Source organism: Varroa jacobsoni, unplaced genomic scaffold (genome assembly GCF_002532875.2).
Source record: "Varroa jacobsoni isolate VJ856 unplaced genomic scaffold, vjacob_1.0 scaffold_599, whole genome shotgun sequence".
Lineage (NCBI taxonomy): Eukaryota > Metazoa > Arthropoda > Arachnida > Mesostigmata > Varroidae > Varroa > Varroa jacobsoni.
In genome coordinates, this window is record NW_019213501.1 from 12064 (window position 1) to 27576 (window position 15513).

General features: G+C 39.5%; 1 long non-coding RNA gene across 1 annotated transcript; it reads right to left on the reverse strand.

The window, feature by feature from the left end:
* Positions 1-2163: 2163 nt before the first annotated feature.
* On the reverse strand, positions 2164-4943 carry LOC111261836 (uncharacterized). Its single transcript, XR_002681235.2, has 3 exons — positions 3520-4943; positions 3109-3192; positions 2164-2654 (listed from the first exon to the last, which is right to left on the reverse strand). It is a non-coding gene; the product is annotated as an uncharacterized LOC111261836 (long non-coding RNA).
* Positions 4944-15513: the final 10570 nt, after the last annotated feature.

The window sequence follows — 15513 nt, forward strand, 5'->3', positions numbered from 1 at the left end:
ATCACTCCTTGCGCTCCTGTCCGTGGTCTGTTCTTCGGGACAGCTGCTTCTCCTGCTGCTGTCATAGCACTCATCGGTGCGGCGTAAACCAATAGGGACCAGCCACACCTCAGCAGCGGTCGGCGTAAAAACGTCCAGCAACAAAACGAGCAGAGCCGTTACGCAAATATTTGAACGGGAACTTGTAGCTGCCGGTGTTAATCCCGCTCTCTGATACGTTGTCGAATATTGAGTATCATAGTACTAGCACGAATGCTAATGCCGTCGAGTGCTATTATTACTAGTCTCATTAAACGAACAACTCTAGACGATTTATATATATATATATTTTTTTTATTTTTTTATTATTATTTATATATATATATATATAATATATATATAAGACAATATAACGAACGAAAATTACCACTGAATAATTTAAAGATTCGGATGGCCATCGTGGTTGTTGGTTCAATTCACTATTGTAAACGCTATCGTTTCAGCCTATTAAAAAGAGTACAATTACGGCTGTACTGCTGAGGTCAGAGCGGACCGAGGTTCGCTTTCGACATCAGTTTACTGTTTGAAATTATTAAAATGATCACTCACTGGCCTATAACATAAACATGTACGGATTGGGTTAGAACTATTAAAAAACGATCAATGACTTACTATCAAAAGGTCGATCGCGAGAGAGTTGTTTTTGCATCTGTTATTATTTAGGTCTGTATACCGTTAATGAGCTTAAATGCCTGTAGCAGACAGCTCGAGCAAAAGTAAATGACCGAAATATGATGCGATCGTCAATTGCAAAATGTACCTGTTTGAAGCTCCGTTTGCATACTCACTCACATGTATCCAACTAGAAATCCCACACATTGTATAGCAAAATAAAAGGAAATTGAGCTTTGCAACATTCGCTATTGCGGTTGGTCCGATTTTCGTGAAAAAAGCTAATCCGTTCTGCCTTGCAATGCATATTTCTTTTTTTTCCAGCATGTTTGCATCCTCTAGACGCTAGGCATTCAAACTTTGTGATGAATGGCGCACGCTAATGCCACTCGCGGACGACGAGAAAAGGAGACCGCTGCCTGTCGGTCGGTCGGTCGGTAGATGAAGCGAAACATCGAAAAAGGTCCTTCACAACGCCTTCCAAGCGCCTTTGTGTTAGTCGACCCAGCGATACAGCCATCTCGTCATCCAAAGCTGTGACACCAGTACGTTCAGGGTTTCGTTCTTAAACGGCATCACGCTTTCTCTTCCGACATATATAGCGCAGAAAAACTCGGCCGACGAAAAGGCGTACGAAAGAAATAAGCAGGTCAAAAGGAACTTGTGTACAATTTTGCGCTTTCTCTTTTAAATTTTTGTGGAGAGAAAAGATTGTGTGTTTTTCAAAAAGGACATGGTTTTCAAAATGAGATCAAGCATTTTATTGGCGACATGTTGCGATGAGTTATTTCAAAAAACCCTTCTCAGACAGTGGAGGGTATACTGAAAACCCATCCGCCAAAACAAATAGACTTCAGTGGAAGACAGGGAAATCGTGTATAAGCCCGTGCGTGCTATCTTTAAGGAGCGAATCCTATTTAATATAACGCTGGTAATACCAGGTATATAGTTAATATAAACCTTTCAAACAGCACAACATGTAAAAACATTGAGGATTCGCCTGGTTCGATAGAATTTTTGAAGAATTGTTAGATAGGGTTTTAAAAGAATAGACTGTTAATAAGGGTTATATTTTTGCGATAGGCAAAGTATACATAAGTTTAAAATATGTGCTTGGACTACTTGGTTAGGAAAGGGACTTTACGTTTCATCTCTTTTCAAATAATTTTCCTATACCAATAAGTAGCTTTGATTTTCGTACAAAATCAACTACAGAGACCTTGTGTCTAAAAATATCTGTCTAAAATAAAAGCAACCTTGTCCTGGAAAAAAAGCGTCCATTGTACCGTTCTATGCAGAAAATCATCCTGCGCATGTTTACGGGATTTTGTAACAAGAATTTAGTCCGGTGATCTGCTGGATTTTCTTAAATTACACCAGGTATTGAAACATATCTTCTCACGTCGCCAGTCGGTCGACTGATTCCTAAGTTTTTCATATTGGTTTCCTAAAGAAGTTTCTACTTATCCGTGCAACACACATGTACACTACTGAGATAATTTTAATCATATGCACTGTTTTTAAAACACGTTTATTGATCCTCAATATGCCTAATAATATCCGCAATATTATTATTATGTTTACGACTTGAGCTTCTTATTGAACTGAAGAGTCATTGGGATCGCTTTTTTGCTGTAACATTAAAGACTTGCTTCCGTTAGTAGGTCTAGCCTAGGTGGGTCTTGTTCAATATTGGACCTATTAAACGGCGTAATAGCCATATGCAGTAGCGGTGATTTGCCATCATTAAAAATTTTCCTGATAAAAAGGTAGCCTTATAATTAACATAATAATACAGTTAAAGAGACGCACGCCAGCCACCAAGAGTATGCCGCTGCATTATTATATATGCATTAGCCCCTAAATAGATAGCCATACTATTATGGTATACTTAAACTCCTTATGAATGAAGTCCGAAAGGAAACTTTGTATTGACAGATACGGCGCTGATTTTTTTCTTGCTTCGCATTTCTTTCCGACTTTTCATTTTCGGCACCTCGTCTCTGCGTATTAAAAACGACACATTTAGATATTTATTTAGTTGCTTGATAAATCTATATTGTGGGCAAAGTCTTCTGGTGAAAGTTTATTTTCTACAATTACTATTGTTTTATATTACTAGTGTTGCCTGCCTGGGTTTATGCCTTGACGCACAAGTTCACAGAAGCAAATCTTATCTATATTCTTCATTCAGGTCTTTGACTGGATTGACAAATATGCGTTGCATATAACAAAAAAAAAAAAAAAAGGGAAGAAAAGAAATGGGGTATTTTAGTTATAGAAAAAGACAAAAGTTAATCGGTCTAGGAGTTGGTCAGACGGCAACTGATGTCAAAAATATTGGCAGTGTGAATTTAGTACGCAATACTGAGGTCCAGATCCAAGCTCGACAATCGTGGAAATTGCCACTTCCTTGCCTACATTGTACATGGCCGTATAACAATTTAGGATAAGGACCTTTTGCAAGTAGTATACTTTGTTCGTCCCCAGTCCAACGTTCACGCTTGATTTCGATGGCTCAGCAGTGTTGATGCGCTGGACCTAAATACATGTAACGTATACTTTAAGCTAACAATAGCCCTAGCGTCCACCTTCGCGATGTGGCCTACCTCTTCCTTTCTATAGGGCATAGATAATTTTCCAGGTTATATCTCATTAAATGCAGTTAACCTACCTCCTATGTTTTAAAATGACAAAATTGATCTGTTAGAAAGGGATATAATATTTATAGTATTTACGCTAATGAATTTTACTATATAGACACTATAGGCATGACAAGTCACACATGAACTTAGACTGAGATTTTTCACCGAGGTCAGTCCACTATAACAATACACTGACACTTTCGTAGTCAAATATGTTACTTACTGTCGAACCTTGCATCGGTAGACCGAAAAAGATGACAGCCTCGATCCGCGGTATCCAGGTCATCCGCTGATACCGCTTCAGCTAGAACTGCTACTCTTGGATCGAACTGGATCGGTGCAATAAGGGGGCAAGGAATGTCAACAACCGACAGTTGTGTGGCTGAGATCATCGCAAAGTGACGAAACGCTTTGAATAGGAAATAAGGACTGGAAGGATGCCGTTTGTTGTGTTTCCGTGACTGCTGTGTCTATAATTGACGACGGTCGCATCACCTCAAATATCTGCATTGGCTGTTGTCTCCAGATCGGCAAGCACCGACGACCATATCCATCTTGTAGGTAAGCCATTTTCGCATTTATATCTGGACAATGAATTATTGTTCTGGCAATGTTGACGTACTCAAATCTTTTTATTATTTCTGACAAACCATGGCTCAGTTTTCCGACCGTTCAAAGGATAACAATGGAGGCCTGCGGACGAAGTACGTAGAGGTGTTTGTATGTCTGAATAGACATTCAAGCGAATGATGTTCCAGTGCTTACCTTTTTACCAGACCTACACGTTTTACTTTTTCTTGGCGTAGTAGTAAAGGCGCGCCAGTCCTAGCGGCATCAGCATTAGTTGTGTCAGAGACAATGATGGGGCGATCGCTTTAGCATCAAAGGAAACTGGCGTCTACTGTATTGATACTAAAGACGAGAAGAAGAGTTGTACCTATTGCTGGGTTGACAAGACAGGCGCAAGAAAGATCAAAGGGAAAACAAAAATCGGCACACGGCAACATAACGTCGTGTTAACGACGCGACCAGATCGCGTGCCTGATTGAATATCGGTAATGTCATTTGCATACGCGGGTAGATATTAGGGTTGAAGTACATGGGCCTCGACAGGCAACACGGCACCCGCACTGTTCGTGACAGAATTACAAACACTATAAAACGGCAAAGTCCGTACATTCTCTTAGGATAGAGGTGAAACACAGAGGAGTTCTCATGCAAAAGATTGTTGGCTTGCAGATGATGGCGCCGATGGGAAAGCCCTTAACGTGTAAAATGCACTTTCGCCATTTAATTAGTCTTCAACAACCGCACTATTTCCTACGTACGTGATGATGGTTGTAAGCAGCACTTGCAAGCTCTTTCATTCTATTCTTAGGTTGAAATAGAATATGAGCACTTTTAAAATTTTAATTGGATATTCAACAATTGTAAGTTCAACTTTAACAGTACTTAAATTGCACTGTTCTATTTTGCAAACAAGTCTCTATAGATTCTTTAGAGTTAATTGATTTTTGATAATAGTCATCAATGCTTGAAGAAATCCAGCATAAATGTGCTTTTAGATGCGTCACAGGTACTAATAGGAAATAGGCAAGGGTAGCGTCGCTCCGTTTTGTAGACCGTCGACTATGAACTCGATGTAAAGCGCAGAGAAGGTTCCTGAAACGTTGGACGTACTTTCCGGTTAATGGAAGTCTTCGGACAGTAGCGTTACTGGTCGGCTGACTTGGTCATTCAAGAACATCACCACCATCTATCTCATCATTCGTACCTTTGAGCCGCCTTAGGAGAAAGGCCGCCACCAAGAAAAAAGAGCTCAAACACAGGACTTTATCTAACAATCGCATGCAGACGACCGTTTGAGAAGCATTAGGCGTTGCCTTAGGAACAATAATGGTGCCACCTTCTACGTTGGCCATCGTACATAGATTATCCCGTTTCTTCATAAACCAGTTTCTGAAGGTAGTAAAAGGGGTCGAAAAACGCGTCTATGGTAATTTTTGTCTATGGTAACTTTTCTGAATTTGCTAGAACAAGCTCGCAGAAGAATATTCAGTACGTAGAAAAGATGTGTGAATAGCACCTATTTTATGTACAGTTAGATACTCTAATATCTCAAATAGGGACGCATTTACGCATTGCTCAGCCGCAATGGAAAATAATAGTTTTTAACAATAATAAACTAATGATAATTAATTTCTACGATCTCTACTGGCTAAAGATTCCGGAATTTTAAGACCCCAGAGCTACTGGGGTCTCTGTGGTCATCTCGTGTCTGGAGGCAAACACGTGGGTTCTAACTGCGCTCTTGGGGATATTTTAACTTATCATAAGAGCTTTAAAATTCAATAAACCGAAAACCAATTAATGCTTTCAGGTAAGTCAACTTGCCATTGAACATCAAAAGCTATATTCTATATGACGCACAAGGTCATCTAAACTTCGATAAGTATGAAATGCAGATTTAGGTAATATTATCCTAAGTATGGCGTCATGTACTGGCTTTTCTGCGCGAACGCCATATCATTTACCTTTGAAGTGCTCGCGTTAGAAATTTTATCAATATGATTGACCAGGTCGTTATCTAGACTAAAAAAATCGAGCAAAAAAGATAACGTAAATGAAAGTGTTTTTTAAGTAAATTTGGATAGATCCTTATTATAGACAAAAAGGAGTGACTCATCTAATTCCATATGACGATAGTACCGTATAAGTATGAATAAAGATGTTTATTCTCTGAGCTCCTATCGTTATTACCCTTATGCAGTACTGTTCATTAATCTAATTAGTTAAAATACCCATAAATTTATTTAAGGAATCTATGTGATAACGAGCTAAAAGCAAACAGCCATGATGAACAAGATCACAATTTTACAAATTATCCATCTGTACTTATTATCAGATAAATAATGTTTTTATTTTGACTACTCCATAAAGAAGTTCCATCGAACGATGAACAGATTAACTGACTGCTATAACAAGTGAGTTGATTTCTAGCGGACTCTGGGCTAGACAAACGATACAACATAATATAACGTACTCTGACGACTATCTACGTGCTTTAAAGCGTCTCAAATCAATCGTAGTCGTGCAACGACGTGCAACACAGAAACGAAAGCGTCGTTCCGTGAAACACCATTACTTTAAGCATATAACGAGACGATGTTGCTGATTTCCTATGCTCCTTATTAAAAATTTTCAGTACATGCGCTTCATTCAAAGGGTGTTATCCTAGAATTAATCAAGCTAGACCGATGAGCTCCTTTGCACACAGAACCAGAAAGAATTTTAATTGAGGTACTAATTAATGACAGCCCTTCCAGTAATAGCAACAATCACTTGTCAAAGTGTGCTTAAAAGTAAGTTTTTTTTTAATTGATTAGGATAATAAGTTATTTAATTAGCAGGACCGACAGCATAAATCGTCGTATGCGTCATCGACATGCTATATAGCATATACAGGGTCAACCTGTCCTCTAGCGTAGAATTTGTGAGTCGTAGATGTAAATTGACTTTATATTATTCTATTGAGATGCTTTATGTCGGGGCTGAGACACTGAGTAAAATGTTTTATCTCGTCTATGTTCGGCTGGTTGTTCTCGAACATCGCAATCGACTGTCTAACGGATTCAGAGTTTCTGTTAGCGCCATCAGCGTTCACCTAATATATTCGTACATGCGCTCCGGTGGCTTTGAGACACGACACATATAAATTAACAATAAGAGGAGAGATTATGTGAAAACAAAGAAAAGAACGGCCTGTAAACTTAGTCAGTTTTTCAATCAGTCAAAACGATGCCAACTGCATCACAAGCTTCCCCATGGCCCAAGTCCATGTTGATGTTGTGCGTGTAGCTGTTGATGACTGGCGTCTTCTGCATCAAGATTGTTGTTGTTGCTGCGGCCTTTCTCGGTGCAATATTGGCTTTCGTTACGCTGAAAAGTGTTTGTACTTTCTACCTACACAGAGCTTTCAAACCCACTGGCTAGTTCTCAGTCGACGCGATTCGTTCGGAGCGTGTATGGCAACCAGAACATAGCAAGGACAAAGACCCGAACGATTACTGCTTTCATGAACCAATGGTGGTAACAGTTGTCGCTTCCACAAATGGCGCTGCTGGTATCTTTGTGTGCCCGGCCTTGTCGGGTTGTCTTTCTATGCATCCTTGCCTCCAACAACAGTTAGATCTGAGTTCGTCTGAGGCTGTTTTCAACTGGCCCGGTCGATCTCCCTTTGTGGCTTTGTTCACCCTTTAGCCTACGACGGCCATGCAGACCGAACTGGCGCTCGAATGTATTTGTTCTATCGCAACAAACTAGTCAGCGACAGCATGCCCTTGTGGTCAATGCGCCAGAAGCATGATTATGACACAACGTGTTTTGGTACTAAAAACGAGAGGACCTGCACACAGGCGAAAACGTTTGTATGTTTTAGCTGGCCACTGTAGCATATTTTCTGCGCTATACAAATAGGCCGAAAGTATTAATCGGTTGCTGTAGAAAAAGGGATTATTCAACTTTTTGAGCAATAATATCTAGAACGTTTTCCTTTGAAAATGAATCTTTTAAAGTATCACAAACGATGCGTGCTTAAAACAGTTCGCAGCTCCTTCCATCTATTACAGATATTTTAAGGTTATCTTGTTTATCTCATTTACAAATAACACTGTATTCAAACTCGCTCATATCTATTAGTACTTTTGATTTGCTTTGAGTTCATAATACAAACGCATACTATAACCAAATTCTATTTCGTAAACAATCACTGTTTAAGGCCGAGACCGCGACCGTACTCTTGGTTAGTAGTTATCTGTCAGAAGTCGCAAAGTCCCTCATCCTGGTAACTTTTACGAAGTTATCATCAATATAGTCGTTGGCTTCTCTTGGTTTACTTTCGACTGCTGCAAATGACTTATTTGCTTGGGAGTCTCACACTGGTTTATTCGACTAGTTGGGCAAAGTATATTACGCTCTGTGCTTATGTCCGTGCGTCTATGTGTGTGTGCGTTCCATCTTTTTCCTTGCGGCGTAGCACTAGTTTACGCCCCAAATGATGTGGCAAATGGCTTTTCTGCTTTTGCCCTAGGCGGAAATCACTTGATGCCCTCTGTTCGGTTTTTCGGCAGAGAAGTGTTGGCTTGGAACAGAGGCGGCACAGACGTAGTCTTTAGAGCAGCGAACGAGCAAGTAAAGTCGAGTGTCTTTAAGGAAGGAGGGCACAAGCTACTGGTCGGTTCGTTGGAAGTCGCCTGCAGCAGAAGTAAGGCACCCCTTTGGAATGACAGGACCAATGACGGTGGATTTCCGTACAATCGCCCGCTGGGATCTCTCAGTTCGGTACTCCAGCGCACCATGTTGATGCCAGCCTGAACGGCCTTGCTACCCTGGGTCATCTCAGACAGCGGGTCCCCCGTCAAGCTCTACCCCTTTCAGTTTTTGAATTGATCTCCGTTCATGGAAGGGAGAAAGCTTTTCCTTTGTACACAAAAGTATTCTATCCATTAAACTTGAAGGTGTAGGTTATTTGACCTTTCCTTAAATACTAAGCCCAGCTACCCACTTGGAAGTGTGTCACAACGAAGACTTCAGATAGATTCAACTGTGATGAAGTACAGCATACGACTGAACTATTTGGGAGAACTATTAATCGTCATTGTATATTAATATTGACAAGGATCCTTTTAACGACGATCGCGTTTCACCTATCTCTTCATCAGCTTGTTGAAAACCAAAATTGTACACTTACTAAATTTATCCAACGAGCAACGTTGTCCCATTTGATAGTTCCCTGGTGTTGAACGGGCGTTCTAGACAACTAAAAAGAAAATAGCTTCCATCTTGTAAGTTCACCAACATCTTGCATCTATGAAAGTTTTGCTCCCTATCAAGGAATACGTTTTGCTACTGCTATCACTTTAATTAGAGGTTTTCTGTTTGCTGGTGCCTTAGTAAGAGGCAGTGTTTTCCAGTGCTTTCATTTTACCTGTCATCCGAAAAAGAGAGGTACACTTCACTAAAAAAGCTGGTATCACCGAAAGCTTCAATCAGCTGTGAGGCTTCGACGAATCAGCATAACAACACCATGATCGTTATCGTCTCCTCTCATCCCTTTATCTGCGGTAGCGGCCGTAAAAGCATCGTCTCCATCGTTTGAAGTCTGTTCGTCCGCATGTCGTTAATGGTCCTATCTAAGGGTATATATATGTAATCGTAGTTTCTCGATATGAACTTTTTCTAGTTACGTGCAAGAGTTTCGGCGTGTGACTTCGGGTCTGCGAGAACGACAGTAGCAGAGGGCAGTTTGAACGTTTACAGCCGGGTGATTAAAAACTTATCCCACCGGCAGAATATAAAAAGCTGTTGATAACGCATAGTATATCAGAACGTTAACCATCGCATGAACCAAATGCAACCGTATTGCATGCTACAGCTGTTGGAAACTGATAATCAAAAACTTCTTTTACATAAGGGGAATACATGACGTATTCCTTCACTTTATCATTGAAGTGCCGCCTTCATATCGAATTTAGTTCTAAAATATCCATCGTTAGGCTTAAATAGACGGTCTGCCCGTCACAGAGAAAAAGAGTCCTGCGAGTCGCGTATATCAATTTAAAATATATGTCCTCAACCTCCATGTATCAACCTCATGCTAAAAGCTAGTTGGTGGGCCCTAAATGCAGTACTGTCTTCAGCTTTTCTAACTAGAACGGTGTTACATTGGTATTTTTCAACACGGTGAAATGCAGTAATGAAAAGTGGGAGCCGTTTTCTTTCCAATTATGATGGCCATTTTAAAATTAAATCATCTACATATACTACTAATAGGCTGGCCGCTCCTGTTAACCGTTTTCGTACTTAACCGCCCCGCGTATGGCTGTAACGATATCAGATCAATGAACGTTTATAACCACCCCCATAAAATTGGAACTTTCGAAACACTTACGGTATTAACTTTAATGAGCGAGAAAACTACGTCTTATGTACAAAACGTGCATAGTATTTCATTACACACCCCACACGACCCTGTAGCAGCATAAGAAGCATGTTTTATCATTCTGCATAACCGGAGAGGTTAAAATAGGTCAATCAGCTGTTATGAACAGACGTGAAAATATCTATAGTTACAGATAAAATAGATCAATAGCTTTAGTCGAAGCACCGACTGTTCCCTTCGACTTAGAGATGCCATTCCTCTCTACTGTACGTCAAGGCTCGCCATGTGTCACCCACTGGGATCTCGTTTCTGTGATCGATGCTCTCGTTTTCATAGTTTCATTTTGTCTTTTCTCAAGCTGCCTGAGACCAGCTTCACTCACACAATCACTTCCGCAGGCGGCCTTCATTTTAACTCGTATACAACTCTATTATTTTCACAAAGTCTTCTTTATAATTCTTATCGACTTTAGTTGGATTTTCTAAGCTAAGCAAACTTATTCATTCACTGTTTCATTCACTGTACGCATAATAAATGCGTCACTGTGCACTAAATATAACATCAGCTGTTGTTTTGCGTCACCATTAAACTGCCTGAATCCATTTAGCAAACTATCATCTCGACATTATTTTGAGTGTGTCGCAGATGACCCCATTTTACAGTATGTTTGATATTGAACAAAAAAAAAAAAGATACAGCTTTGGACACGTGTTACGCTGGCTTTCAGTAGAGTTCCCTATGTGTCAACTGTGAAACCCTTGTTTTTTGTAGTGCCCAACAGTATAGATGCGGGTCTCTACGAGCGAGAAAAACGGGAAAAATTGTGTGGCCCTGAGAAATGTCGTTTTTGAATCAAAAGTTAGTTTAATTTAAATTGTGGCGTCAAACTGAGAGCCAAATATCGGCCCTTGATCCCTCCGATAAGCAAGGAACTTTTCAAACGTGTTTTTTCCCTTCACGCGGAAGCATTCTCGTTGACCCCATATTTTACGTTATCTTGTTTCTTCTTGGACGCTGCGAATTTGTTGATCTAATTTTCCCTTTGTTGATGTGTCATTGCTGCGTGACCGTTTTTTACTAACTGGAAGAAATCGTAAGCGCCCATGTAGCAATAAATTACGAGGACTAAAGAGCTCCTAATCGCAAAGGTGTTACTGAATACACGGCGGCACAGATCGCAGCGCTGCATAATATAGGACAACCAAGTAATGATATTTATGCCTTGATCGTACGTATTTTACATGGCACCCGATCGCATTTCATCTGACCGTCTAAACTCACGTGGGATTTCTCCATATCCCTGTCTGATCCTAATATATATATGTACATATATAAGGTCCCACATGCCACTTGTCAAAGAAACTCCTTGAGAGACCTGGCCAACTCAATCAATTGAAGCATAGACACGTGCGCACATTTGAGACTTCAGCAACATCTTCTATTACACTGCACGATCTTCTGATACGTTCTACTATATAGAACCAGTGCAGTGAGGGCAAAACGAGGAGTTACCACGGAGCTGTTGTCCAGACCTTAGATTTATGTCTGTGAAGTTATATTGAGTACATACAGACTCTCAATGCAATATGTCGATATACGTACGTAAGTAAGTAACAGTAATACGCTCCAATCTCAATGATTTCGTGTTCTTGAGAGAATGCAATAATGGGCCTGATTCGCTGTACTGAACAAACACAAACCAGACTGTTTTCTTACTGCCCAAGTAATTTTCTTTATTTAAATTAAAAAAATGATAACATCTTTCTGGCATACTATGGTGATGGGGCAAATATATACATATATATATATATATAACGTCGTTGCAGCTCACACATGAAGTAATGACGCAGTAGCATGTAGCTTCATAAACGCTAATTATTTTTTCTCCAAATTTCAAAATTTCTCTATTAAGACCAAATTTATTTTTCATGTCAAACTAAAAAAAAATATAATAAAAAAGCACATTGTAATGTATTGGAGAAGTAGAAACCAAGTTATATTCGTATAATACAATTATTTCACAAGCATTCATAAAAGTTATTATAAAATAGAATTACCTTTAAAACACTGAGTAAATTGAACACTCGAGCTTTCTTGAAAATTGAAAATTGTCATCGGTAATACCCCACAACGTATAATAATGCTTACGGCCTAGTAAGGTCCCGTTTTCGCATCATATGTGCTGTAGCAATACAAATTTGAATAATTTAGCCACTGGGGAGTTTGATTAGGATTCGTCAAACCGACGAGGCATATTTTAATGGAGTGGTGACACTTCACGCAAGACTGCATCTATGCTGTCTTAGAGACCCATAGAAGTAACAATGTTAATCGTATACCCTGGGTATTCTTTTCTTCTTTATGTTTGCTGCTGGACTGGCACAGCTAGCGCCACCTGTGGCAGATATAGTAGATACATTGGTATGATTATTCTCCAGTCTTTTCCAAGCGCCGCTTGGTGGCGCCACACCTCTTTATGGAACTGGAACGCTGTGCCCAGTAAGTACAGATTTCTTATGTATATGAATGTAGAATTTATAGATGGTATCAACTGAACTAGTTAGAGAGCTCACATAAAATCTAGGACGCATAACTTGTGAGGCCATTTGAGGGATTGGCGAACAAAACGTTATACGGATTCAATGGTATGCCTAAAAATGCACAGTGCGTTTTATGCTATGCACTGAGCAAACAGCAGCACGATTACCGCAATTCCTTGTCCTACACTTCCGTTAGTACTAACGGCTTGTATGGCTTCTTCCAAGAGCTCGCCATATACTATAGTCAATCCACAATGAAAATTAAGTTGAAAAAACGTAGAGATACAAACGTACACTTAAGTTTTCTTGGCAAAGTTCTGCGCAACTCATATCATTCTAAATCATAAACAAAAATCGGTTCTAAAATCCTATGAATTTATGTGCCTTTTTAAACCAATAGCACAATTAACGTGTGTGTGAACTTTTAAGCCATAGATAGAGTAGCTTCCTGCATGTTGATGTCCATGTAAATGCTGGCAAAATTTAGTAAAATAATTGTTACCGTGCTTAGTAATAAATTACTGTATTAAATTCCGACCTCGAATATTTCCAATGCTCCGCAAATGGCTGGAAGTATCCTTGTTTTATATAGCCGTTCACGTATAGTTTCTCCTTTACACCGCTCCCATCCCGTATAGAATGCTTGGAAATGTTCGTACTTCATATCAATCTTGAATAATACTATTAGAAATAAATAAACGGCAACTATCGCATTTTAATAACGTTCTTTATTATAGTTTATAATAATAGTAAAAATAATAAAAGCGTGCAATGCAATTTCTAAAAACACACTGTTTTCCATGAGAACTAAACACCGCCTAAACTTTTACTTATATAACAATAATCTCTATTCGAAGTTGGTTCTTCGTTTGTTCTCCGTTCATCGTTTTTGCTTTTATTTTTTTTCACCACACAAACATTAATTATTTTTGGTACGTCTTCCTTCTCCTGCATGACATATTTACATATAAATGTTTTCGAAGCATTTAAAATGCCATCAACAACTCCTCGGCCTATATCACCAGACGTTCAACGATAAGCCCACCGATGTACATAGTCTCAGCTTCTGCTGTTATCAGCGCGCCCCCTTTGTTCGGCCACTTTGTGTCGCAACTTTTTGCGACAGCGAAACCTGGCTCCAGCAGATGACATTCCTTTTGCCGACATGTAAATTTATTACTTATGCGTATATTAATGACGTTTTGTTAGATAGTACTGTCGTAAACCATCATTATCTATCAATATCATGATGATATAGATGAGCATTATGTAATGCCCTTATGTAATGCCACCTTCATTAGCAAACTATCGCGGCCGCACGAAAGGAGTTCCCACTATAGCCCAAACAACGCAACATAAGATTGTCTGACTTCTGTGAAGACTAGTAACAAGAAAAAGTGCTCAAAAAAATCACCAAATAAAATGGAAAACAGAGATGATGATTTCAGGGACCATGCGAGCTGCGATAATTTGCGGCGAAGCTCCGCTCGAAATAGTGACACAGAAGGCCGTTGAGTAAAACTCACGGCCCTTTTTAACGGGTGAGATGCGTTTCGCAAAAATAGTCCTAGCAGAAATGTATGGGACCGCATTGCCGTGAGAGGAAGGAGGGTGTAGACAGATCGTAGTACATTTCTGCTGTAATTTTCACACATGGGAATTGGATTCGATTTGATACATAAATAATGGCGATCGTCGCCCAAAACCGACATGTAGCTTGGCAATTTCAGTCCAGTTCATCTTGGATATGCGGTATGGCTAACAATTACAGGATCCGGTGTTGTTTATTTATACACGTTGCTAGCGGGATCATAAAGCCCACACCAGATTCTACAAGAAAATAAATTTTACAACCTATTTTTGGTCTGGGAAACATGGCAACAAGATGTACCCGAGGGAGAATAACAGTGGAGAAAGATAGTCAACAAATAGAAACAGTACCCTGTGATCTATCGCATTGCCTCGCAAGAAAGCTACATGCTCTTTGCTCTGATGCCTAAGTAGTGGGGCACTTTTTTAGACGGATCATGCCTGATTTAGCTGAGTTTTTCTCGGATGGGCTTATGAAACAGTATGGTAACAATATATTATATATATATATAATATAGTGAACATCTGCCAACGCTGACATTTTAAGTCTGTCTAAAATGTCCTTTTCTTTTCGTGTTTTACGTTCGGTACTTGAACTGTTAACCACCATTTCAAGCAACTCCCACTCCAGCATTCAATATAAAGTTCTAGTATACAATTCTAGTTGTAAGTCGGCATTTCTTGGAAAAGCTTTCAAGATAAACTTTAAAGACATTTATTTAGCTTGAATTAAGTAAGCTAAAGTAGCATTACGTTTGTTTCGCAGCAAACGAACATTGAAATATACGAGTACATTGTCAAACAGGATCTGCTATTAATCGTGTACACCGTTATTTTTAGCTAGACGGAATTAGGTTGACGCCATTTTTCGAACTTCGGATTATATCTAGGTTCGTAATGAACATTAACTCTTTCTTTGTTTTTTACTTTGTTATTGTACGATAAGTCTGCTGTTTTTATATTACATCTACCAGATTCCATCATGTGCTGGTATGGTGGTAGCGTGTTTGCCCAATAAACTAGGAGCACATAATGGTTTGGGTTCGAAACCAGGCGCAGACTCACTTAATTTCGTACTAAAAGTCAGCCGTCGAAAACGATACTTCACGACAGCAGTGAGTATGAAATTAAAAACAATGATTGAAGA